This window comes from Ascaphus truei, chromosome 15 (assembly GCF_040206685.1).
Source record: "Ascaphus truei isolate aAscTru1 chromosome 15, aAscTru1.hap1, whole genome shotgun sequence".
NCBI classification, from domain to species: Eukaryota; Metazoa; Chordata; class Amphibia; order Anura; family Ascaphidae; genus Ascaphus; species Ascaphus truei.
In genome coordinates this window covers 35,004,803-35,032,747 of record NC_134497.1, presented here as the reverse complement: position 1 = coordinate 35,032,747, position 27,945 = coordinate 35,004,803, and the positions used below count along the sequence as shown (strand labels likewise).

General features: G+C 50.0%; 1 protein-coding gene across 3 annotated transcripts in view; it reads left to right on the top strand.

The window, feature by feature from the left end:
- Positions 1-27,945, top strand: part of LOC142466800 (uncharacterized) — a 124,075-nt gene that overhangs the window by 20,354 nt on the left and 75,776 nt on the right. For 2 of the 3 annotated variants that reach the window (XM_075572247.1, XM_075572248.1), the window contains exon 2: positions 13,106-13,295. The exons of the other annotated variant lie outside the window; for it this stretch is intronic. The gene's annotated coding sequence lies outside the window, so the exon portion shown is untranslated. The remainder of the gene's footprint in view (positions 1-13,105; positions 13,296-27,945) is intronic. 3 annotated transcript variants of the gene reach the window in all.

Sequence of the window (27,945 nt, the reverse complement as noted above, 5' to 3'; positions counted from 1 at the left end):
TTCCCAATATCTAAAGCAGCAATCCCGCCTGGGATCTTACCTGATCCGCAGTCCCTCAATGTCCAGGTACCTCATTCCCGCAATGTTATAAGTTGGAGGGGATGTGTTCCTTACCTGTCTTCTGGGTTAGAGGGGATTCCGATGTGTTCCGTGTGAAGCTTGAGTCAGATCTGGAAGAAAGCAGTATAGGTTATTTTGGTGTAGTATAGGACAGTTAAGATATATAGGGTAAATAAGATATCCAGATACAGAGAGGGGGAGAGAGAGGAAGAGAGAGAGGGGGAGAGAGAGGAAGAGAGAGAGAGAGAGAGAGAGAGAGAAGAGACAGAGGAGGGAGAGAGAAAGAGAAAAAAGAGACAGAAGAGGGAGAGAGAAAGAGAAAAAAGAGACAGAAGAGGGAGAGAGAAAGAGGAAAAAGAGACAGAGGAGGGAGAGAGAAAGAGGAAAAAGAGACAGAGGAGGGAGAGAGAAAGAGGAAAAAGAGACAGAGGAGGGAGAGAGAAAGAGGAAAAAGAGACAGAGGAGGGAGAGAGAAAGAGGAAAAAGAGACAGAGGAGGGAGAGAGAAAGAGGAAAAAGAGACAGAGGAGGGAGAGAGAAAGAGGAAAAAGAGACAGAGGAGGGAGAGAGAAAGAGGAAAAAGAGACAGAGGAGGGAGAGAGAAAGAGGAAAAAGAGACAGAGGAGGGAGAGAGAAAGAGGAAAAAGAGACAGAGGAGGGAGAGAGAAAGAGGAAAAAGAGACAGAGGAGGGAGAGAGAAAAAGAGACAGGAGAGAGAAGGAGACAGAGGGGGGAGAGAAAGAGAGGGGAGAGAAAGAGAGAGGGGAGAAAGAGACCAGAGAGAGGGGAGACGGGGGAGACCAGAGAGGGGGGAGACGGGGGAGACCAGAGAGAGCGGAGACGGGGGAGACCAGAGAGAGGGGAGACGGGGGAGACCAGAGAGAGGGGGGAGACCAGAGAGAGGGGAGACGGGGGAGACCAGAGAGAGGGGAGACCAGAGAGAGGGGAGACCAGAGAGAGGGGAGAGCAGAGAGAGGGGAGACCAGAGAGGGGGGAGACCAGAGAGAGGGGAGACCAGAGAGGGGGAGACCAGAGAGAGGGGAGACGGGGGAGACCAGAGAGAGGGGAGACGGGGGGAGACCAGAGAGAGGGGAGATGGGGGGAGACCAGAGAGAGGGGGGCAGGGGTGACTGACTGACCGGGGCAGGGGTGACTGACTGACCGGGGCAGGGGTGACTGACTGACCGGGGCAGGGGTGACTGACTGACCGGGGCAGGGGTGACTGACTGATTGGGGGGGGGGGGGGAGGTACCTCTGGTGTCACACCTACTCCCATACACACATACACATTCTCCTATATATATACATACACACACACACACACACACACATACATACACACTCCCACATACATACACACACTCCCACATACATACACACACTCCCACATACATACACACTCCCACATATATACACACACTCCCACATACATACACACACTCCCACATACATACACACACTCCCACGTACATACACACACTCCCACGTACATACACACACTCCCACATACATACACACACTCCCACATACATACACACACTCCCACATACATACACACACTCCCACACACATACACACACACACACATATACACACACACACACACACACACATATATACACACCTATATACACACACAGGCCGCGACCAGCACCACCACGCTCCCCCGCCCATCTCCTGCTCCGCTCCCACATGAGGGGGCTTCCCCCGCTCCCATCACCCGGCGCGCTCTCTGACGCGGGACCGGGGGGAAGCAGGGACATGAGGGGGCATCCCCCGCTCCCATCACCCGGCGCGCTCTCTGACGCGGGACCGGGGGGAAGCGGGGACATGAGGGGGCATCCCCCGCTCCCATCACCCGGAGCGCTCTCTGACGCGGGACCGGGGGGAAGCGGGGGGGAAGCAGGGACATGAGGGGCACCCCCCGCTCCCATCACCCGGGGCGCTTGCTGACGCGGGACCGGGGGGAAGCGGGGGGGAAAGCGGGGACATGAGGGGCATCCCCCGCTCCCATCACCCGGGGCGCTTGCTGACACGGGACCGGGGGGAAGCGGGGGGGGGAAGCGGGGACATCCCCCGCTCACATCACCCGGCGAGCTCTCTGACACGGGACCGGGGGGAACCGGGGACATGAGGGGGCATCCCCCGCTCCCATCACCCGCCGCGCTCTCTGACACGGGACCGGGGGGGAAGCAGGGGGGGGGGAACGGGGACATGAGGGGGCATCCCCCGCTCCCATCACCATAACTGCGGGCAGCAGGAGCACCGGGGAGGGGAGGGAGGTGGAGGAAGGCACAGATAATACTTACTGTGTCCTCCATCCTCCATGGGAAAAAAATGGCCGCTCGTTGGGGGCTGGCTCATATAGAGCCTGGCCGCGCGCCCACAAAGCCTGGGAGCGCGCGCCAATCATCTGTCAGGTAGGGGGAGTTTTTTTTTTTTCTTCAGCCAGCGCGAGCAGGGAAATTTCAGCGCGAGCAGGGAAAATTTAAAAAACAAAACACGTGTGCTGCTTGGGCCAATAGTTACTCGCCCGGGGGTTAAATCCACCCGCCCCGGGCGAGTAAATGTATAGGATTGTCGAACACTGTATATATATATATATATATATATATATTGTGACAAACAGCTTACTCCGGGGCTCCGCCGCTTGTCCGGGACGGTTAGAACACGGTCTTTTAGGGTAGGTTAAAATGAGGAGGCGTCACGTACTGTTCCTTTAAACAGGCTGGGCCTGGTTTATTCAGTCCCGGCACTGAGACTGCCACAGTGCATACAACAAAACACATCAAAACAAAAGCTGCTCACCTGAGCGATAACTTAACTTAGATTTCCCTACACTGGCGACACACTTTATTCGAGCTTGGCTAGTCCCACGAATTCGGGTATACCCGGGTGTATTGAGGTTTGTGACTGTTTTCTGCCCGAGTGCATTGAGGTATTTTCCAAGCAGGGATTGAAGCATTTTATTCCCGCTGGCTGCAATACTGCACAGTATATATATATATATACTGCATTACAATTCATGAATTTATGCCATCTGGTAGACACGCGAAGCATTGCAGCCTATTAAATCCTAATCATTATCATTTAACAGATCAGCCGCCCGTCAGCCAGGCATGAACCCAGGCTGGGAAGGCAAACGCAACGGGGCTTGTCAGAGGTGAGGAGCGGCGCATTCCAGGTATCTGCCAGGTACATACTGGGTATTTGCTCGAATAAAGTGTGTCGGTGCAGTAACTCAGGGTGGAAGTGGCTTTTCCACTTTCCAACAACAAAACAAGGTACTTTTGCAGACTTAGCCAAATGAACAGAACGATTGAACCTGTGTGGGGAAGAGGCTTCTCCCCACTGTGTTCAGCAGCCTTCCAGGCTCTGGAGAAGAGACAAGAGCAACCAGGAAATCAGTCTTACATACCTGATTTCTAATTAGCATGACAGGTGACAGAAATCAGGCAGCCAGACAAACTCTGGTCTGGATCTCTCATCCCTCAGTTCCAGCGCTTGCCAAACTGTGGGATGGAGTGCATGTATTATAAGGCTGCACTCCCAGGCCAGACAGGATAGAAACTGTTCAGTATCCTGGGAGCCCTATATATGGAATTTATTACCATCCCCTGGTTTCTGTCACATATCCTCCCCCCTAGCTCAGACCCCGAGGGATGAGCGACCATGGATATTAGGGAGTGCATCCTTGACAACCCGTCAGCATTGCCATGTTTGTGCCCTGACCTGTGTTCCACAGAAAATTTAAAGGGTTGTAGGCTTAGGAACCACCTGGTCACTCTAGCATTCTTCTCCCTCTTTTGACACATCCAGGTAAGGGGTGCATGATCTGTGACCAACCGGAATTTTCTCCCCAACAGGTAGTATTTGAGCGTCTCTACAGCCCACTTTATTGCGAGACACTCTTTCTCTACTATGGAGTAATTCTTCTCCTGGGGATTTAGTTTCCTACTTAAATAAAGGATGGGGTGTTCCTCACCTTGAGACTCCTGGGAGAGTACTGCCCCCAGCCCTACCTCAGATGCGTCGGTTTGGACTACGAACTCTTTGGAGAAGTCAGGTGTGACCAACACTGGTTGGGCACAGAGAGCTTCTTTCAGGCTTCTAAAGGCCTGTTCGGTTTCGGGGGACCACTTTACCATAAGCGGTCCTCTTGCTTTTGTGAGGTCGGTTAGTGGGGTTGCCTTAGTTGCAAAATTGGGAATAAACCTTCTATAGTACCCAATTAACCCCAAAAAGGTCCTTACTTGTTTTTTTGTAACTGGCCTTAGCCAACCTTGTATCACCTCCACTTTGAGTGTTTGGGGTTTGAGTAAACCTCTGCCAATAGAATACCCCAGATACTTGGCCTCCTCCAGACCAATGGTGCATTTAGCGGGGTTAGCAGTTAGTCCAGCAGACCGAACTGCGTCGAGCACAGCTTGGACCTTTGGAAGGTGGGATTGCCAATCTTCACTATGGATTACCACATCATCCAGGTAGGCAGCAGCATACCGAGCATGTGGTTTTAAAATTTTATCCATCATTCTTTGGAATGTGGCGGGAGCTCCATGTAAGCCAAAAGGCAGCACCCTATACTGAAAGAGGCCATCTGGGGTTGAGAAGGCTGTCTTTTCTTTTGCCCTTTCTGTGAGGGGAACCTGCCAGTACCCTTTTGTTAGGTCTAGGGTTGTGAGATATCGGGCTTTGCCCAGTCTCTTTACAAGTTCATCTACCCTGGGCATAGGATAAGTATCAAATTTTGACACCGCGTTTAGTTTCCGGTAGTCATTACAAAACCTTGTTGTACCATCTGGCTTTGGGACTAAGACTATAGGGCTGTTCCACCCACTTTGGGATTCCTCAATTACGCCTAGTTTTAGCATTTTTTTAACCTCTAAACTTATAGCCTCTCTTTTGGCCTCTGGGATTCGGTACGGTTTAAGGTTAACTCGGACCCCCGGTTCAGAGACTAGGTCATGTTCAATTACGCTAGTTCTACCTGGCTGTGTAGAGAAGATTTCTTTGTTTCTTCTCACTAAATTCTGAACCTCTTGTTTCTGATGAACGGACAGGGTTTCAGCTATGCTAACCTCTGGGTCAGTTTCTTGACTCTCTGACGGACCTGGGGTTACTAGGGTTGACAAGACTTCTCTATCTTTCCAGGGCTTGAGTAGGTTTATATGGTAAATTTGCTCAGGTTTCCTCCTACCTGGCTGTCTTACCTTATAATTTACTTCTCCCACTCTTTCCAAGACCTCATATGGCCCATGCCATTTAGCAAGGAATTTACTTTCCACGGTGGGAACCAGAACTAGTACCCTATCACCTGGAAAAAAAATTCTGACCCTAGCACCCTTATTATACGTATTCCTCTGTGCTTCTTGAGCTTTCTCCATGTGTTCCCTCACTATGGGTAGGACTGCAGCAATGCGGTCCTGCATCTGGGCAACATGCTCTATTACACTTCTGTAAGGGGTAACCTCGTGTTCCCAAGTCTCTTTGGCTATATCCAGTAAGCCCCTTGGGTGTCGGCCATACAATAGTTCAAACGGGGAGAAGCCTGTGGATGATTGGGGAACTTCCCTAATGGCAAATAACAGGTACGGTAACAAACAATCCCAGTTTTTCCCATCTTTATCGACCGCCCGGCGTAACATGCCCTTTAAGGTTTTATTGAACCTTTCCACTAAACCATCTGTTTGTGGATGATAGACTGAGGTTCTGAGATGCTTGATTTTTAGGAGTTTACATAACTCTTTTGTTACTTGGGACATAAATGGTGTTCCCTGGTCAGATAGAATCTCTTTAGGAATTCCAACCCGGGAAAACAGAACTACCAACTCTTTTGCTATGTTTTTGGCAGAGGTGCTACGTAGGGGAACTGCCTCCGGATATCGGGTAGCATAATCTAATATTACCAATATATGCTGATGTCCCATAGCAGACTTTATTAGGGGTCCTACTAGATCCATAGCAATCCGGTCAAATGGTACCTCTATTATGGGAAGGGGTACCAATGGGCTGCGGTACGCCTTGAACGGGGCGGTGATCTGACATGCTGGGCATGAGGAACAATAATTCGTAATTTCTGCCAGAACCCCAGGCCAATAGAAGCTTCGGAGAACCTTTTCCTTTGTCTTTTCCACCCCTAGGTGTCCCCCCAATGGATGACTATGTGCGAGGTGTAATACTACGTTACGTAATGTCCGTGGTACCAACAATTGTTTAGTTGTAACTGATTTCCTTTTATCAACCCGATATACTAGGTCGTTCTCTACCTCGAAGTAGGGGTAAGCAAGTGACCTATCTGGTTGGCCAGGAGTACTATTCAGGTCCCGTATATTTCCCCTTGCTACCGCTAACGTGGGGTCCTCCCACTGGGCCTTCTTAAAACTCCCAGGACTGACCTCTAGGTCAGCGAGGGTCTTATCCGGTTCTGGGGTGGTAAGTGTCTGATCAACATCTTGATTTGGGGTATTCCCTACCAAAGTAGTGATGGGGAAGGGAATTTTACAGCACTCCTCCTTTTCCCCCTTCTTATTTGGGCCCTCGTCAACCTCCATTTCTGAAAACGGGAAAGGATTTATTTCTTCTAATACTTCGTTATGGTCCGCTATTGAACTCTGGGCGCTATTCTGAGCGGGGGACCACATTTTTAGAAAATGGGGAAAGTCGGTCCCTATTAACACATCATGTGCCAGTTTGGGTACAATACCCACCTTGAAATCTAAAGAACCAAACTCTGTTTCAAAAAAAACATCAACAGTGGAATATTCATGATTATCCCCATGTATACAACAAATTGCCATTCTTTGTGAACTGTTTCCCTGTTTCTTCTTAATGGGCAAGAGGTATTCGGACACTAGTGTGACCATGCTCCCAGAGTCCAGAAGTGCCCGAACCCTCTTACCATTAACCTTTACAAATGCCCACAGATGGTTATTCAAGGGGTCCTCTGGGCTAGGGCGCATACATTGGGACAACAGCGAATAAGGTTCCACGCTGTTGCATTGCATGGGCTCATCATTTAGTGGGCAGATTTTTGCTGTGTGGCCCCTCTCATGACAATTTACACATTTAGGTACATAGTCTGTGTCCCACTTAGAGCCTTTTCCCGGCTCCCCATGTTGGCTATTGCCCTTAGTGTGCGAACCACTGTTGCTGGTTTGTATTAGTCTCTTGCTGGGCTATTAACAGCTGTCGCTGGGTTTCACTCGCCTGTTGCTGAGCTTCATTCGCGTCTTTCTGGACAGCGACATTGCGTACCAGCGCACTCACCACGTCTTCCATCTTGTTTGGAGAGAGAGAAAAAAAAAACTTTTTTTTTTTTTTTTTTTCTTAAAATTCTTTAACCCCCAGACCTTTTAGTGTTCTGCCCGCATTCTCCACCATATGTGACAAACAGCTTACTCCGGGGCTCCGCCGCTTGTCCGGGACGGTTAGAACACGGTCTTTTAGGGTAGGTTAAAATGAGGAGGCGTCACGTACTGTTCCTTTAAACAGGCTGGGCCTGGTTTATTCAGTCCCAGGCACTGAGACTGCCACAGTGCATACAACAAAACACATCAAAACAAAAGCTGCTCACCTGAGCGATAACTTAACTTAGATTTCCCTAACTCAGGGTGGAAGTGGCTTTTCCACTTTCCAACAACAAAACAAGGTACTTTTGCAGACTTAGCCAAATGAACAGAACGATTGAACCTGTGTGGGGAAGAGGCTTCTCCCCACTGTGTTCAGCAGCCTTCCAGGCTCTGGAGAAGAGACAAGAGCAACCAGGAAATCAGTCTTACATACCTGATTTCTAATTAGCATGACAGGTGACAGAAATCAGGCAGCCAGACAAACTCTGGTCTGGATCTCTCATCCCTCAGTTCCAGCGCTTGCCAAACTGTGGGATGGAGTGCATGTATTATAAGGCTGCACTCCCAGGCCAGACAGGATAGAAACTGTTCAGTATCCTGGGAGCCCTATATATGGAATTTATTACCATCCCCTGGTTTCTGTCACAATATATATATATATATATATATATATATATATATATTGCATATTAAACCCGAAAAATAAAAAGTATGCATTTATTCTACATGTATTTCAGTACATACTGTATGTGTATTCTATACCCGTACATCATGTATTGTTTTAATACTCTTGTGATGTACAGTACTGAGCATGCCTACAGTATACAGTATGCCTGGACAGTACTGTATGTTCTAGAAACACTGTATTTTTTTACAGTATAAAAGGAGACAATGGAACAATTTAAAACAAATCAACATTTTCTTTTATCGGTGGAGTAAGTACAAAAACATTTATTTACAAATACAATTTAAAAACATTTGAAGTGTACAGCAATTCAAAACATGAACAGGTGTATGGTTTACTGCTAGTGAAAACATTTAGATAAAGTACAGAAAGTCATAACATTTAGTAGGATGGTGTACAGAACAGTCAGTCAGGCCTGCACAACTCCAGTCCTCGAGGGCCGCAAACAGGCCCGGTTTTATCCTGAAAACCGGGCCTGTTTGCGGCCCTCGAGGACTGGAATTGTGCAGGTCTTGTGTAAGTAAAAACATTTATTTATTAATACAAGTTAAAAGACGAAACAAGTCAAAAAATAAACAGTTGAAGTCACGCAAATTCGATCCCCACCAGATTGTCCTTCCAGGGCCGATGCCTTGTATGCTGCAAAATGCCATAAATGGAGTCTGGAACGATTTTCATTAAAGGATCTGTAATTGAAAAATAGCACCGCAATTCCTCCACAATAGTCCTCCTTAAATTTCAGGAAGCGCCCTTTTTTCGTGATTTCCTTCGTAGTTTACATTTTTGGCCCACTCGCAGTACACCAAGTAGGACACGTGGTGGTTAAAAATTAACATGGCATACTTGTGGTGTAAACCAGCACTCATCACCCTATACTTCTCCCTGAGTGCCGGTGGCAGCTCGCGCAGGATGATGTCGGGCACCGTATGGATACAAGCGTATGTAGGTTGGATTCTGGGAGCGTGTGTGCTTCTGAGAGTGGGTGTGCTTGTGGCGGTGGGCGAGGGTAGGTTGTCTGGGAGGAAGCTTTTCTCCTGTCTTGGTCGCCGTGTTGTCTCCTGGCGTGGTCTTGACGGGGTTGTCATGTTATCCTCCTCTTCAACGGCAGAGTTGTCTAAGCGTAATGGAGAAAGTGACCCGTGGGTTTCTGGGAGAGCGGCGGCAGCGTCGTGGACAAGTAGTGGAGAAGATGGGCTGTAGATTTTAGGGAGAGCAGCAGCAGAGACGTCGAAGCGTAATCGAGGAAGTGGCCTGCGGGTTCGATGGGTTGGCTGCCATTTGTTTTGCCTTGAGTGTACATCACCGAATTGCTTCTTGATATAATACGGCTTACGTGTATTAAAACCCTTAGCCTTTGGGGTCAGCAGAAGGTTTTCTTTATTAGCCTTAGCCTGTCGCTTTGGCCTCGGCTTAGAAACGGCTCCTGCCTTTCGCTTTTTGTGTGTGATAGGCACGGCAGAGGCGAGTGGCTTCTTGCGTCCGTAGAATCGGGGTTGATCCATAGAAGCAGATGGCACAATGCAGTATCTGGACAAGGGCAAGTTCAGATACAGATCATCGAGTGATGGGCTATGCAAAGTGTGCAACCATTTATGCATGGCGACGAGGTACAGGTGTTAAAAGTGGGCGTACTCTAATGTGAGTCATTAACTTATAAATACACCATCCATTTTGTGGATTCACTGCACATTGAATACACATCGACTAAACATCGAATATACATTCTTGTGCTTGTATTTCTTTCTACTCGCTGCTATGCCTGTTAAAAAGATTTCAAAGGATCTCAGCATGAGAATTAAGGAGATGTACACGAGCGGACAACGAATTGCAGATATCCAACGCTGGTTAGCTGCTTCTGCTATCATGCACACGGAAAAACCAAACAACGCACGAGGATACCGACGGTAACTAATGCGCAAGTATATTTATATAACTATATTATACAGTATATCTATTGTTATTTATATTGCTGCATATTAATATAACTATATAGTTTAGATCTATCTAATTTTACAGTTATTTCGGTATATTTATATAACGACAGTATATAATACAGTATATCTATTATTGTTTATATTGCTGCATCTATAATTGTTTACTTACCGGATTGTTGTTTTTCTGTACACTAGGGAGACAACTCTTCTGGTCGACAAAATAAGTGAAGAGAATGATGAGAAGAGTGCCTTAAGGCTCAAATACACTCTCCTGCAAGATCACAATCTCTCTGTATCCGAGACCAGCATAAAGAAGATGAGACGCAGAATTGGATGGAAATATGGACGTGTGAGGTTAGTACTGGACAGTACAGGAGGTTAAAGTGTTGTTTAAGAAACTGTACTGTACCTCTAAAATTATTCCTTGTCATTACAGAGCGTACCTTTATGATAAGGGACGTTAACAAGATCAAGGGATTGGTCCAGGCTCAGGCATGGATCGACAGTGGAGAAACTTTCTAGGATTGCATCGTCACTGACGCGTCTACTGTATCGCTGGAGAGATTTGCCACCTTTGCATTCCACAAAAAAGGTCGCATATCTATGAAGCCGCGTCCAAAACACCCAGTGAAGATGCATGTGTGGGGTGCCATCTCTAGGCGTGGACCAGGATGCATTGTCATCGCACAGTGTCGCAGTCAATAGCTACAGCACCAATTGAATATGGTAATATCAAGATGGTTTAGGCAGGCACACACGTTGAGAAAAAAAAATTTGGTCATTCACTCTTGAACTTTGCAAGCAAGCAGTGGTGAAGTTATAGACGCATGCGCAGTAATCATCAGCTAGCGAGCAGGAATGTGATTGAAACCAGAAAGACACACATTCAAAGGAATGGTGTGGGAGAGGTGTACTGTACTGTAGATAAGATAAGAAGTTGAAATACTGCAGTGCAGTAAATTAGCCTGTGTGTGTGCGGGGGCGAGCGAGGGGAGAGCGCTGTATATGCCGAAATGTGATACTGTTACAGTACACGCCTATGCGTTTAAACAATGTTCAAATGAGACATACAGCACTGCACATGCATGTATAAATATGCAAATTTACAATTACTGCGCGCACACACGCAGATTGTGTACTGACGTAGGTTGAACTGCTAAAGTATTAGACTTCCAAGACAGCTCGCGAACGCCCCCCTGAGTTTTTAGACGATATCGCAGTATTGCAGACAGCGATAATAAAATGCTAATATTACCAGCGCTAAAATACCGGAGTATATTCCGGGGGGGGAAAAAAACTGCCTCTGCCCGTGCTTATCAGAGTTGCGCCGCCACGGCCGCATGAGGGAGCCGCCACTGTATCGAAGGGGAACTTTTTTTTTTTTGAAAGGCAGCTTGAACTGCTGCTTTAAATTTAACCTAGCGGCGAGAAAACATGAAATCTCTTGGAGTACAGGACTTCCTTGAAAAGGATGAAATCACCATTTAACCCTTTTTGGGTGCCCTTTTGATGTAGCTGCTATGTCACCGCGTCTGGCCCCATGATGTAATAGCTACGTCATAGTAATCCTGCAGGTTTTCCTAGGGGAGATGTCATTCTGTGCTCCTGTGCAGGGCAGGACGGATCTATCACTACGTGGGATAGAAGGGAGGGGGTCTCCCCATTTGTTCTGTCATCAGTGAGGGATTGATCATGTGACCCCTCCGTCACTCAAGGGGTTAAAATAACTTTTACTTATTTTTGTATTGTGAAAGAAATCCTTTTGTGTATTTCTCCAGGAACATTTATGTGTTTGACAATGAGGGCATTATAATTACTTTTTCTATGGAAATGTTATGTTTTTTTGTTTGCTAAACGTTTTTTTTAACTTGACAATTGGCTACATTTAACCTGTTAAATATGCCATTGTTGTTGGTTCACGTTCTTCCTAGGAGGGACTGCCCCTTTAAATACCCTTTTCCTACTCTGCTTCAGTTTAAATAAATCCTGAGATTACAAACCCATAAGAGTTTGTACAATTAGCCTTTTCTCCTTGCTAGCTATCCTAAGCGCTCCTTTTCCTCTCACCCCACACAAGTCTTTCCCCATCTTAGGAATGCAGGGCCACACTTTTCAAAGCCTTATTTAACCAGAGGCAGCTGTTGACATTATGGATAACTTTGGTTGCTGTCACCTACACTTCTTTACGTAGACTACTGGGCAGCTAATGCCAAATCTATATTCTCCAGACTATTACTCTGTGACAATTACCATCACTTACTGTCTTTCCAATTTCTTGCAAAACCTCCTGAAACTACTGAAGAAACAACTATTAATTGCTTGTCAAATTATTTCCCCTATATCCCCTCAGGAGAAGAGTTACCCATCTCACATGGTTTCTCTTACTCTGTTTCTATTGCTGTTTGTGTTCTGTATCCCCCTTCCTCCCACACCCTTTATTTGCCTCCCAGGTACTGATCTGCAGGGGGTTATTTTTCCTTATCCACGTTGCCTCCTCTGTTTACCAAACACTAGATTCACTAAAGTGCAATAGCCTCAATTGCACTTTAACATCCACTCACGTTAATGGCAATGAGCATGTGATCACAGCAGCTCTTTGCATCTTTCCCCTCACTCCTGTCTTCTCCTCACAGCCTTGTTCAGCACCGTTGCTGCCCGTATGTCGCCTTACACGGCCTGAGGAGTATGGCGGGAGAGGGTTAACCAGGCCAATAATAAAGGTATTATGCCCGGCTGGTTAACCCTAATCCCTGTTGGGACTGAAGGGGTTAAAATGTATTGTCCCCATAATATCATGTTTTCACCTTAACTATCTTTATTGTCCCTGTTTTGCAGCTCTAAAGCTAGCTGCAGTTAAAATGAATGAATGAAAATGTGCTAACTGTATTTGAATTAAAGTAATAAGAAAGTAGTCACTGGTGTGACACAAACACACACACTCCATTATCTTGTGTTCACCTCAAAAACTGTAGGGGAGAAAAAAAAGACGAATCAAATTGACAACTTGCATCTTTTTTTCAGCTCTTCTTTTATTAAATAGACATTATTTTGAGACCTCACTAACTGTCCCAATTTTAGGTTTGTAAATTGTGCGAGAAACGACAAAGAACAGAACCTTGTGGCGTTCCAGTACCACGGGAAAATCTACTACAGAACCTGCACAGACCTTCCCCCACACATACAGCTCCTGGTCTGGTATGGAGATGAATATGGGAAAGAGTTTGGTATCATGAGGGCACGCTGTGGAAAAGTAACGCGCCAGCACAAGGTAATCAGGAATATGTGTGTTGTGTGGTTTTTACCTCTCTATTGTCTTATTACTGATGTTAAATTGCAAATAGTGATAGATCTGCATACACCATTACGGGTCAACTAGAACTTAATATCACTAAACCTGATTTGAGCCAAAGGGCCGGATACATCAAGCTGCGGGAACCAAAAATACCGTATTACCGCCCATAAAAAAAAGTGCCATTTTATTATTGTGCAATGAATCAGCGTTGCAGCTCCAAAAATAAAGCACTTTTTTCAGACCTGTTAAAAGCATCGGATCTGATAAAAACCAGGCATAATACCAAATTTTCAAGTAAAAACTGACATACATCAAGTTCCGATATTTATCGGAACAGGACAAATGGCAGAAATACCGCAAATATTTTATCACCTACTCCAGGTGACGTCATCAAAAGGGAGTGAAGCCAGCCAATCAGAAAGGCTTAGCTGTTATAGGGTGCCAGTATCCCTCTGGTTTTTTTTAAATACTCCAATCACGTGGGCCGTGACGCGGGAAAAGGTAAACATGGCTTCCGGGATACTGGCGCCCCATTACGGGGCCTGTAACTCGGGAAGTAGGGGTCCCTGTACAAGAAATCAATGCGGTTCAGCTCTGGAGACCCCCTGCTACAATACTGTAATATTAAAATGAAATAAACCCCCCGCGATCGCGTGTTAGAGGCGTGCAGGTAGAGTAAAAGACAAAAAGAACAGCGCAAAACGCAATAGTGAAGTATTTAAGTACAAATTATATTTGTGAAAAATTGGTGAGTATTAGCCGTACATTTAGGCAGAAGAATAAAAGCATATCTGTGCAAACATCAGCACAATGTTACCACAATGGAAAGCCTCTGGATGGAATGGTGTAGACCTCTGGTGCAGCAGCTGTCTTCTGGAAAGTCACAGTGATATCTCTCACTTATCCTGGACCCCTGCAAGTGGCAGCTGCAGCCCTTGAGCTGTTCAGAGTTCCCCCACTGGTAGTGGCATCTGCTGGGCTCGTGGCATGAAAATGTCAGTTCAAACAGGCTTGGTTTGCTGTCCTTGGGACACAGTGATGCCTAAGGACTCTCCTCTCACTGCACACACCGCGCGGACCACGTGGGATCTTCTTCCGGCGCTCGCGCACATCCGTGTCGTCACGGATGACGCGCGATGTTGATTTCAATGGAGACAGTCCAAAAATGAAAGCACAGTATAAAAATCGCTAAAAATAGGTTAGGAAGGCTAGGATGGGGAACCAGACCCTGCCAATCTTTAGACTGATTCAGTCTCCTACTGCGCATCTCTTACAGACAGGTAGAACCCGTAGGATTCACACAGCAGCGACCCCGCTGTGTTAATCTGATGGGCCATTATAGTCTGCTTTGGTCCACTTCTCGAGATATTGTAGCATAGTGCAGTTTTCATCTCGAGATGTAGTCGAATGTTGGTGGCTGCATCTGTGTAAGGAATCGGGGAGCATGTCCCCCGCGACGTGTTCCCTCCTTACCTTCTGCTTCTCAGCATCCTGCGCATATTACAGAGCGCGCGTGCCCACGCAGGGCTTTCACTGCTCCACCGAGCTTGGCTCTGCCACCCCGCTTGCGACGCGCGGGCGCCTCACACAGCGCGCACACGTGACGCTCGTGCACCGCTCCCCAGTTGCGTTTCAACTCTGGTCATCGCAGCCACCTGTCTCCTGCACCTCTCAGCGTATCACTGCCTCCGCAGAGGCCGCACCTCCGCTCCACCCCTTTGTCTCATTGGCCTCACTTCCTCATATATGCTCAGCTGTACCACTTGCACTTTGGCTGAGCATAGTTCATGGTAGGAAGTAGCAGAGATCAGGAAAACAGCCGCTCCTGTAGCAAACTCAGACTCACCGGCAGAAAGTTAAAAAATATCCTTTATTGAAGCTACATAAAACGGATACTGGATCCACATATACAGAACAACCTCCTCCCACGCGTTTCGAACAAAACTGTTCTCTCTCAAGGAGTACAATGTCAGTGGGGGGGGGGGGGGGTACTATTTAAGCCTCACCTCCACTCTTCTAATCAGTATCAAACACCTGTAGATAATATGTTAATTAATAATGACATCTACCTACATACATGAGAGCACTATGTATACTTTAGCAATGAATAAGTAAACAATTTAACACAAAGTATCCCAGATATGGAGACAACAATTGGAAAAACAGTATAAATTCAATGAAGTCATTCATTGTCACATAGGTTAACATACATCAAAATGAAGAAACAACATTAGGTATATAGTTCTGTATATATATTATTAAAGAAAATCATATATATTATCAGTGTTCTACAAATCACCCAAAAATCTACTCGCCCAACCAAAAAATCTACTCGCCACCTAGCCCCGCCCCCAACCCGCCCCTAGTCCCGCCCCCAACCCGCCCCTAGTCCCGCCCCCAACCCGCCCCTAGTCCCGCCCCCAGCCTCGCTTTAAAATAAAATATTTAAATAAAATACATTTAATAAATTCCTAGTCAGAACAACATTCGTTTTTGACATAAATGTATTTATTGTATTACTTTATACTACAATTTGTTCTGGTTACGTGTGTGTGTAAATGTCGGATCTAGAAATAAAAGCCAGGTGTGAATGACTAGTTTCCTGAACCCCTTAACCAGTGTCTGGACATCCCCGCTTCACAATATCTAAAGCAGCAATCCCGCCTGGGATCTTACCTGATCCGCAGTCCCTCAATGTCCAGGTACCCTCATTCACCCAATGTTATACATTGGAAGGGAGGTGTTCCTTACCTGTCTTCTGTGTTAGGGGGGGTTCCGATATCTTCCGTGTGAAGCTTGAGTCAGTTCTGGAAGTAAGCAGTATAGGTTATTTTGGTGTAGAATAGGGCAGTTAAGATATATAGGGTAAATAAGAGATCCAGAGTGTGAGAGTGTGGGGGAGAGGGAGAGAGTGTGGAGGGGAGAGAGAGTGTGGAGGGGAGAGAGAGTGTGGAGGGGAGAGAGAGTGTGGAGGGGAGAGAGAGTGTGGAGGGGAGAGAGAGTGTGGAGGGGAGAGAGAGTGTGGAGGGGAGAGAGAGTGTGGGGGGGGAGAGAGAGTGTGGGGGGGGGAGAGAGAGTGGGGGGGGAGAGAGAGTGTGGGGGGGGGGAGAGAGTGTGGGGGGGTGAGAGAGTGTGGGGGGGGGTGAGAGAGTGTGGGGGGGAGAGAGAGTGTGGGGGGGAGAGAGAGTGTGGGGGGGGGGAGAGAGAGTGTGGGGGGGAGAGAGAGTGTGGGGTGGGAGACAGAGGGGGGGAGACACAGAGGGGGGGGAGATACAGAGAGAGGGTGGGTGGCTGGCTGGGTGACTGGCTGGCTGGGTGACTGACTGGCTGGCTTGGGGGGGTGACTGACTGGCTGGCTGGGGGGGGTGACTGACTAACTGGCTGGGGGTGACTGACTGACTGGCTGGGGGTGACTGACGGGGGGGTGAGTGACTGACTGAGTGAGTGCCTGGGTGAGTGAGTGCCTGGGTGACAGTGTGAGTGTCTGACTGGGTGAGTGTCTGACTGGGTGAGTGTCTGACTGGGTGAGTGTCTGACTGGGTGAGTGACTGACTGGGTGAGTGACTGAATGGGTGAGTGAGTGACTGAATGGGTGAGTGAGTGACTGAATGGGTGAGTGAGTGACTGGGTGAGTGACTGACTGACTGGGTGAGTGACTGACTGGGTGAGTGAGTGACTGACTGGGTGAGTGACTGACTGACTGGGTGAGTGACTGACTGACTGGGTGAGTGACTGACGACTGACTGGGTGAGTGACTGACTGACTGGGTGAGTGACTGACTGACTGGGTGAGTGACTGACTGGGTGAGTGACTGACTGGGTGAGTGACTGACTGACTGGGTGAGTGACTGACTGACTGACTGGGTGAGTGACTGACTGACTGACTGGGTGACTGACTGACTGGGTGACTGACTGACTGACTGGGTGACTAACTGACTGACTGGGTGACTAGACTGACTGACTGGGTGACTGACTGGGACTGACTGACTGAGCTGACTGGACTGGAGCTGAGACTGACTGGGTGAGTGACTGACTGACTGGGTGAGTGACTGACTGACTGGGTGACTGACTGACTGACTGGAGTGACTGACTGGGTGAGCTGACTGACTGACTGGTGACTGACTGACTGACTGGGTGACTGACTGACTGACTGGGTGAGTGACTGACTGACTGGGTGAGTGACTGACTGACTGGGTAGTGACTGACTGACTGACTGACTGACTGGGTGAGTGGGTGACTGACTGACTGGTGAGTGACTGACTGACTGGGTGAGTGACTGACTGACTGGGTGAGTGACTGACTGGGTGACTGACTGACTGACTGGGACTGACTGGGTGACTGACTGACTGACTGGGTGAGTGACTGACTGACTGGGTGAGTGACTGACTGGGTGAGTGACTGACTGACTGGGTGAGTGACTGACTGACTGGGTGAGTGACTGACTGACTGGGTGAGTGACTGACTGACTGGGTGAGTGACTGACTGGGTGAGTGACTGACTGACTGGGTGAGTGACTGAATGGGTGAGTGAGTGACTGACTGGGTGAGTGACTGACTGGGTGAGTGGGTGACTGACTGAGTGCCTGGGTGACTGACTGACTGAGTGACTGGGTGAGTGTCTGACTGGGTGAGTGACTGACTGGGTGAGTGACTGACTGACTGGGTGAGTGACTGACTGACTGACTGGGTGAGTGACTGACTGACTGACTGGGTGAGTGGGTGACTGAGTGACAGTGTGAGTGTCTGACTGGGTGAGTGACTGACTGGGTGAGTGACTGACTGGGTGAGTGACTGAATGGGTGAGTGAGTGACTGAATGGGTGAGTGAGTGACTGACTGGGTGAGTGACTGACTGGGTGAGTGGGTGACTGACTGAGTGACTGGGTGACTGACTGACTGGGTGACTGACTGGGTGAGTGACTGACTGACTGGGTGAGTGACTGACTGACTGGGTGAGTGACTGACTGACTGGGTGAGTGACTGACTGGGTGAGTGACTGACTGACTGGGTGAGTGACTGACTGACTGGGTGAGTGACTGACTGACTGGGTGACTGACTGGGTGACTGACTGGGTGACTGACTGACTGACTGGGTGACTGACTGACTGGGTGACTGACTGACTGGGTGACTGACTGACTGGGTGACTGACTGACTGACTGGGTAACTGACTGGGTGACTGACTGACTGGGTGACTGACTGACTGACTGACTGGGTGACTGACTGACTGACTGAGTGAGTGGGTGACTGACTGACTGACTGGGTGAGTGGGTGACTGAGTGACAGTGTGAGTGACTGACTGGGTGAGTGACTGAATGGGTGAGTGAGTGAGTGACTGGGTGAGTGACTGACTGGGTGAGTTGGTGACTGACTGAGTGCCTGGGTGACTGACTGACTGACTGACTGAGTGACAGTGTGAGTGTCTGACTGGGTGAGTGACTGACTGGGTGAGTGACTGACTGACTGGGTGAGTGACTGACTGACTGACTGGGTGAGTGACTGACTGACTGACTGACTGGGTGACTGACTGGGTGAGTGACTGACTGACTGGGTGAGTGACTGACGGACTGGGTGAGTGACTGACGGACTGGGTGAGTGACTGACGGACTGGGTGACTGACTGACTGACTGACTGACTGGGTGACTGACTGACTGGGTGACTGACTGACTAACTGGGTGACTGACTGACTGACTGGGTGACTGACTGACTGACTGGGTGACTGACTGGGTGACTGACTGACTGGGTGACTGACTGACTGGGTGACTGACTGACTGGGTGACTGACTGACTGGGTGAGTGACTGACTGACTGGGTGAGTGACTGACTGACTGGGTGAGTGACTGACTGACTGGGTGAGTGACTGACTGACTGGGTGAGTGACTGACTGACTGGGTGAGTGACTGACTGACTGGGTGAGTGACTGACTGACTGGGTGAGTGACTGACTGACTGGGTGAGTGACTGACTGACTGGGTGAGTGGGTGACTGACTGACTGGGTGAGTGGGTGACTGACTGAGTGCCTGGGTGACTGACTGAGTGCCTGGTTGACTGACTGAGTGCCTGGTTGACTGACTGAGTGCCTGGGTGACTGACTGAGTGCCTGGGTGACTGACTGAGTGCCTGGGTGACTGACTGAGTGCCTGGGTGACTGACTGAGTGCCTGGGTGACTGACTGAGTGCCTGGGTGAGTGGGTGACTGACTGGGTGAGTGGGTGACTGACTGACTGGGTGACTGACTGACTGGGTGAGTGCCTGGGTGAGTGAGTGCCTGGGTGAGTGAGTGCATGGGTGAGTGAGTGCCTGGGTGAGTGAGTGCCTGGGTGAGTGAGTGCCTGGGTGAGTGAGTGCCTGGGTGAGTGAGTGCCTGGGTGAGTGAGTGCCTGGCTGAGTGCGTGCCTGGCTGAGTGAGTGCCTGGCTGAGTGAGTGCCTGGCTGAGTGAGTGCCTGGCTGAGTGAGTGCCTGGCTGAGTGAGTGACTGGGTGACTGACTGACTGGGTGACTGACTGACTGGGTGACTGACTGACTGGGTGACTGACTGACTGGGTGACTGACTGACTGGGTGACTGACTGACTGACTGACTGGGTGACTGACTGGGTGAGTGACTGGGTGAGTGACTGACTGGGTGAGTGACTGACTGACTGGGTGAGTGACTGACTGACTGGGTGAGTGACTGACTGACTGGGTGAGTGACTGACTGACTGGGTGACTGACTGACTGGGTGACTGACTGACTGACTGGGTGACTGACTGACTGACTGGGTGACTGACTGGGTGACTGACTGACTGACTGACTGGGTGACTGACTGACTGGGTGAGTGACTGACTGACTGGGTGAGTGACTGACTGACTGGGTGAGTGACTGACTGACTGACTGGGTGACTGACTGACTGGGTGACTGACTGACTGGGTGACTGACTGACTGGGTGACTGACTGACTGGGTGACTGACTGAGTGACAGTGTGAGTGTCTGACTGGGTGAGTGACTGACTGACTGGGTGAGTGTAGAATGGGACAAATACATTAGGAATAACTAGACAGCATAAGAAATTGTTACAATCAACCAAACAATGTTTTATTTAACAGTGTATGCGGCCGGGAGCACCACCCCTTTGGCACCTCCCGTCCGGCGGGCCCCCCTTCCTCGTGGGCCCCCCCCCCCCCCCAAAGACCCTCTTTATATTTTTAATTATAACCTGCCTTTTTATTTTTTTATTCCTTGGGATTAAAAAAAAAAGGGGGGGGGGGGAAGAATTCAAGGACAAAGCAATGAGGTTCTCTTATAAGTCACCACCCCTCTTATCCTAATAAATTATTGGGGAATGGATGGGCTAAAATCCCAACTGAGAAAGGTGGGCAGGCCGGCATTCCCCCTCCCCCCCCCCTCCCCCATACCTCACTCGGGCGTAGTGCAAGCTTTGGGGAGGTGGCAGGGTGGGAGGCACGTAGCTAGGTGTCCCCCAGCGGGCACCCCAGGGGACAGTCAGCCCCGCCGTGGCCGCCACTGCCCTGCTCCCCTCGCCGGCATGTCCCGCACGGCATGAAGCTAGTGGTCGGGCAGGCGGACCGGCATCCCCCTCCCCCCCCCACACCTCATGCGGCGGCTGCGCCGTCATGAAGATAGCTGGGCTTAGTCTAATCTTTGGGTGGGAGGCGGCAAGGTGGGGGGGAGGCGGCAGGGTGGGGGGGAGGCACACTCTCCCATGCACACACACACCCATGCATACACACACACACCCATGCATACACACACACACACATGCATACACACACACACACGCATACACACACACCCATGCATACACACACACACACACACCCATACATGCATACACACACACCCATGCATGCATACATACACACACACACACACACACATGCATACACACACATGCATACACACACACACACATGCATACACGCATACACACACACACACACACACACACACACACACACACACACGCATACATACACACACACACACGCATACACACACACGCATACATACACACACACACACGCATACACACACACACCCCCATGCATACACACACACCCATGCATACACACACACCCATGCATACACACACACCCATGCATACACACACACCCATGCATACACACACACCCATGCATACACACACACCCATGCATACACACACACCCATGCATACACACACACCCATGCATACACATACACACATGCATACACACACACACACATGCATACACACACACACACATGCATACACACACATGCATACACACACATGCATACACACACACATGCATACACATGCATACACACACACACACACGCATACACACACACATACACACATACACACACACACACACACACACACACACACACACACACCATGCATACACACACACACACCCATGCACACACACACACACACCCATGCACACACACACACACACACACACACACACACATGCACACACGCACACACCCATGCACACACATACACGACAGGGGGAAGAAGAGGAAAGGCAGCAGGACCGAGCACCACCACTGCCCCGCTCGCCACGTGACCATCTCCAGCCCCGCGCGGGGATCGGCGGGAAGCCGGGTAAGCGGGGGGAACACCCCCACTACAATCTCCTGCCCCGCGCGGGAAGCCGGGACACGGCGAGAAGGGGGGAACACCCCCACTACAATCTCCTGCCCCGCGCGGGGATCATCGGGAAGCCAAGTTAAGCGGGGACAGGGAGAGAAGGGGGAACACCTGCCTCGCGCGGGAAGCGGGGAGTAAGGGAGCTTGCAGGGAAGGAGTAAGGGGGCTTGCAGGGAAGGAGTAAGGGGGCTTGCAGGGAAGGAGCAAAGGGGCCGTGGAGGATTGGAGAGTTCTTACTCTCCAACATCTCCGGCCAGAAAAAATGGCCGTACGTTGGGGGCGGGCTCATATAGAGCCTGGCCACGCGCCCACAAAGCCTGGGAGCGCGCGCCAATCAGCTGTCAGGTAAGGGGAGTTTATTTTGTTTTTTTCAGCCAGCGCGAGCAGGGAAAATTCAGTGCGAGCGGGGAAATTTAAAAAAACACGTGTTCTGCTTGGGCCAATATTTACTCGCCCGGGGTTTAAATCCACCCGCCCCGGGCGTGTAAATGTATAGGATTGTCGAACACTATATATTATATATCGGCAATACACATAAGTTGTGTGTGTGTGTGTGTGTGTGTGTATATTTACACGCCCGGGGCGTGTGGATTTAACCCCCGCGAGTAAATATTGGCCCAAGCAGCACACGTGTTTTTTTTTTAAATTTCCCCCGCTTGCGCTCAAATTTCCCCCGTTCGCGCCAATTTTTTTTAAAATAAATAAATAAGTAATCTTCCTCCCTGATTGGAGGAAGAGGGCCGGCTGGCAGCTCTGGGTCAGCCCCTGCCCCCCCCCCCCCCTGCACCCGATGCCAGCTTGCTGCCCGGGGCGGAATGTAAGCTGGGAGGCGGGGTCCCCGGATGTAGGCTGGGAGGGGGGGTCCCCGAATGTAGGCTGGGGGGGGGGGGTCCCCGGATGTAGGCTGGGGGGGGGCTCCCCGTGGCTGCTGCTGCCCAGGGCTGGAAGACCAGGTAGGCGCTTCCCCTCCGTCCCACGCTCCTTTGGCACCCACGCGGGCAGGGTAATAGGGGCGGGGAAGAAGGGAAACAGCCTGGCGGGAGGTAGAGGGAAGGGGGTGCGCGTGCGAGGGGGGGGGGGGTTGGCAATGTTCCCGGCCACACCCGTGCGCCTGTCCGGCTGTCCCCCCGCTGGTCCCCGATCCTCCCGCTAGCCCCCCCCATCCTCGCGCTGACCCCCCCCCATCCCCCCGCTGGTCCTCGATCCTCGTGCTGGCCCCCCGATCCTCGCGCTGGCCCCCCCATCCCCGCGCTGGCCCCCGATCCTCCCGCTAGCCCCCCGATCCTCACGCTGGCCCCCCCATCCTCGCGCTAGCCCCCCGATCCTCACGCTGGCCCCCCCATCCTCGCGCTGCCCCCCCGATCCTCCCGCTGCCCCCCCATCCTCCCGCTGGCCCCCCCATCCTCCCGCAACTCCTGCCCGATCCCCTGGCATGTGGAGCAGCATGTGGAGGACAAGCAGGCCCTGGAGGAACAGGTAGGCCCCCTCCCTTCCAATGAATGTCTGTGGGTGGGTGTGACTGTGTGTGTGAGTGTGGGTGGGTGTCTGTGAGTGTGGGTGGGTGTGAGTGTGTGTATTCGTGTGTCTGTGAGTGTCTGTGTGTTTGTGTCTGTGTCTGTGAGTGGGTGTGTGTGGGTGTGTGTCTGTGTCTGTGTGTGTCTGTGTGGTCTGTATCTGTGTGTGTATCTGTGTGTGAGTGTATCTGTGTGTGAGTGTATGTGTCTGTGAGTGTATGTGTCTGTGAGTGTATGTGTCTGTGAGTGTATGTGTCTGTGAGTGTATGTGTCTGTGAGTGTATGTGTCTGTGAGTGTATGTGTCTGTGAGTGTATGTGTGTGTCACCCTCTCCCTGTGTCACCCTCTCCCTGTGTCACCCTCTCCCTGTGTCACCCTCTCCCTGTGTCACCCTCTCCGGTGTCACCCTCTCCCGGTGTCACCCTCTCCCGGTGTCACCCTCTCCCGGTGTCACCCTCTCCCGGTGTCACCCTCTCCCGGTGTCACCCTCTCCCGGTGTCACCCTCACCTTTTCCCTGTCGCCCTCTCCCTGTCACCCTCTCCCTGTCGCCCTCTCCCTTTCGCCCTCACCCTCTCCCTGCCGCCCTCTCCCTGCCGCCCTCTCCCTGCCGCCCTCTCCCTGCCGCCCTCTCCCTGCCGCCCTCTCCCTGCCGCCCTCTCCCTGCCGCCCTCTCCCTGCCGCCCTCTCTCTGCCGCCCTCTCTCTGCCGCACTCTCTCTGCCGCACTCTCTCTGCCGCACTCTCTCTGTCTTTGTCTCTCATTCTCTCTGTGTGTTCTCTCTATCTCTCTGTGTGTTCTCTCTATCTCTCTGTGTCTCTCTCGTTCTCTCTCGTTCTGTGGGTCTCTCTCTCTCTGTGTCTTTCTCTGTGTGTCTTTCTCTGTGTGTCTCTCTTTCTCTGTGTGTCTCTCTTTCTCTGTGTGTCTCTCTTTCTCTGTGTGTCTCTCTTTCTCTGTGTGTCTCTCTTTCTCTGTGTGTCTCTCTCTCTCTCTCTCTCTCTCTCTGTGTGTGTGTCTCTCTCCGTGTGTGTCTCTCTCCATGTGTGTGTGTGTCTCTCTCCATGTGTGTGTGTGTCTCTCTCTGTGTGTGTGTCTCTCTGTGTGTGTCTCTCTCTGTGTGTGTCTCTCTCTACCCCTCCCTCTCTACCCCTCCCTCTCCCTCCTCTCTCTCTGTGTCTCTCTGTGTCTCTCTGTGTCTCTCTGTGTCTCTCTGTGTCTCTCTGTGTCTCTCTGTGTCTCTCTGTGTCTCTCTGTCTCTCTGTGTCTCTCTGTGTCTCTGTGTCTGTGTCTCTCTGTGTCTCTGTGTCTGTGTCTCTCTCTCTGTGTCTCTCTCTCTGTGTCTCTCTCTCTGTGTGTGTCTCTCTCTCTGTGTGTCTCTCTCTCTGTGTGTCTTTCTCTCTGTGTGTCTCTCTCTCTGTGTGTCTCTCTCTCTGTGTCTCTCTCTCTGTGTCTCTCTCTCTGTGTCTCTCTCTCTGTGTGTCTCTCTCTGTGTGTCTCTCTCTGTGTGTCTCTCTCTGTGTGTCTCTCTCTGTGTGTCTGTCTCTGTGTGTCTCTCTCTCTGTGTCTCTGTCTCTGTCTGTGTCTGTGTCTGTGTCTCTGTCTGTGTCTCTGTCTGTGTCTCTGTCTGTGTCTCTGTCTGTGTCTCTGTCTGTGTCTCTGTCTGTGTCTCTGTCTCTCACACTCTGGATCTCTTATTTACCCTATATATCTTAACAGTCCTATACTACGCCGCAATAACATATACTGCTATCTTCCAGATCTGACTCAAGCTTCACACGGAAGACATCGGAATCCCCTCTAACCCAGAAGACAGGTAGGGAACACCCCCCTCCAATGTAAAACATTGCGGGAATGAGGTACCTGGACATTGAGGGACTGCGGATCAGGTAAGATCCCAGGCGGGATTGCTGCTTTAGATATTGTGAAGCGGGGACATCCAGACACTGGTTAAGAGGTTCAGGAAACTAGTCATTCACACCTGGCTTTTATTTCTAGATCCGACATTTACACACACACACACACACGTAACAAGAACGAATTGTAGTATAATGTAATACAATAAATTCATTTATGTCAAAAACGAATGTTGTTCTGGCTAGGAATTTATTAAATGTATTTTATTTATATATTTTATTTTAAAGCGGGGTTGGGGGCGGGACTAGGGCGGGGTTAGGGGCGGGGTTAGGGGCGGGGTTAGGGGCGGGGTTGGGGCGGGACTAGGTGGCGAGTAGATTTTTTGGTTGGGCGAGTAGATTTTTGGGTGATTTGTCGAACACTGTTATATATATATATATATATAGTAAACAATAGAGAGAGAGCCCAGTGTAGCACTCAGGTTCACGTTCTGATGATGAGTGAATGATTTAAAACATAATCTTTATTGATAGCATCATATATTAAAATAATAGATGTTGGAGCAACGTACTGGAGGTAGGTTGATCCTGGATATTAATAGCCGTATTGGCTCCGGATCAGACGAAATCGTGTGTACCAGGTATGTCTATATGAAACACAGGTAACAAAACAACACAGAGATCCTGGTGTGGACCTGTGTAGTGAGTGTGTGCCGATGGGTGTGCTCAGATAGGTACTGAGACTATATATATAACACTTATCATGTATCAGAGGACTAGCTGTAGTTTTGCACAGAGAGTAAGAGTGATCCCATTTGCCTTGAGAGAGCCTCTCGCGAAACGCGCGCGTCGGCTCCTATCTCCCACGTGCACGCGCAGACCAGTGACTGCCTCCGCATTATGTTCTCAAACCGCGAGTGTATGCGGTAGTCTGCTCGTGCTGGAATATACAGGGTAAAAGTGCCCCGACGGTCACTTTAAGCCTCTATGTGGAGTGTTTAGAAGGAAAGCGCTCAGAATCGATAGAAGTACTGATTTTTAAGTTGCCTGCAGCAACACTCAAGCTGCGCTGCTGTGTACGGTTTTCCACATAGCAGCACTAAGGTTTACTCTCTGTGCAAAACTACAGCTAGTCCTCTGATACATGATAAGTGTTATATATATGTCCTAGCATCAGTGTCTCCCTGACTAGGGTCCTATCCACCTACTCTACTACCTACAGTCAGTGTAACTCACCTCTGACAACAGCCACGTAGGTTACTGCAGAACACCACACTCCTGCAGCACAGTACTAAAAGGTTATCTTAGGTCACCCTGACACCTTGCTAGGCATGCCATCATTCACAGAGAGGAAGCATAGCTGACTGCACCAAACAACCACTGATATACATATTTGCTCCCTTTGTTTATCAGTTACTACGGGTCACATTTACCACCTTATATAAGGACCTACGCAGATTCTGCCAGCATGTGACCTATCTGAGGACACCCATTGGCACACACTCACTACACAGGTCCACACCAGGATCTCTGTGTTGTTTTGTTACCTGTGTTTCATATAGACATACCTGGTACACACGATTTCGTCTGATCCGGAGCCAATACGGCTATTAATATCCAGGATCAACCTACCTCCAGTACGTTGCTCCAACATCTATTATTTTAATATATGATGCTATCAATAAAGATTATGTTTTAAATCATTCACTCATCATCAGAGCGTGAACCTGAGTGCTACACTGGGCTCTCTCTCTATTGTTTACTACTGTATCTACACCCAAAGCACCGTTCACCATCCTATTCTACTGTGGCTGCAGCAGGGCCCCCCCCATTGCCTCTATATATATATATATATATATATATATATATATATGACCTTGTGATCAGACTGACGCCACGGAGGGACGCCGATCACCCATCCGTGTGCAACGCTTAAACCAGGAGATCACAAGGGACGGTTCAATCGTGAGTACAGGATTACTCTAGCCCATGGGACAGTGTATTCATGCAGCCGCGCCACAGTTAGATTATTCCTGGCAGCATAACAAGCGGGTCTGCTCTCTGTTCCCTACCCTTCCCTCTCCTTAATTGGGTTACTCCTATATGGCTCCGCATTCATTCACTTACTATTTGATGGCTACTGATGCCCGGTTGTTCTGTGAGCCTGCAGACGGTTCCTCTATGTTCCATAGTTCATGGTAGCCTTCTGTTTGGCTTGACTTAGGACATCCTCTGGATAACAACCCCAGCTTGCCTCTGACCTTCTGTACTTCCCCATCCCTGACCACGGCTATTGGACACTACTATCCTACTGGTTTCAACCCCTGACCACGGCACCCCAGACACGACTACTCTACTGACTCCGACCTACGACCCCGGCAAGTATCAAGACTAACCCACTCTTTCCAATCCAGACCCGGCTACGCTGACTATCCACCCTCCAGGCGTGCCTCTGCTGCTGTGGGTGGCGCAGTTTATACTTTCCCACCTCAGTATCCGGGTCCCGCCTTGTTCGTGGTGAGCGCAAGGGTTGCAGTATGCCCAGCCACAACGAATGTGGACCCCCCCTGAGGTGGGCCAAGCCCTGCCTGCCATTGGTGAACGTTTTCACCAGTTGGAGACTCA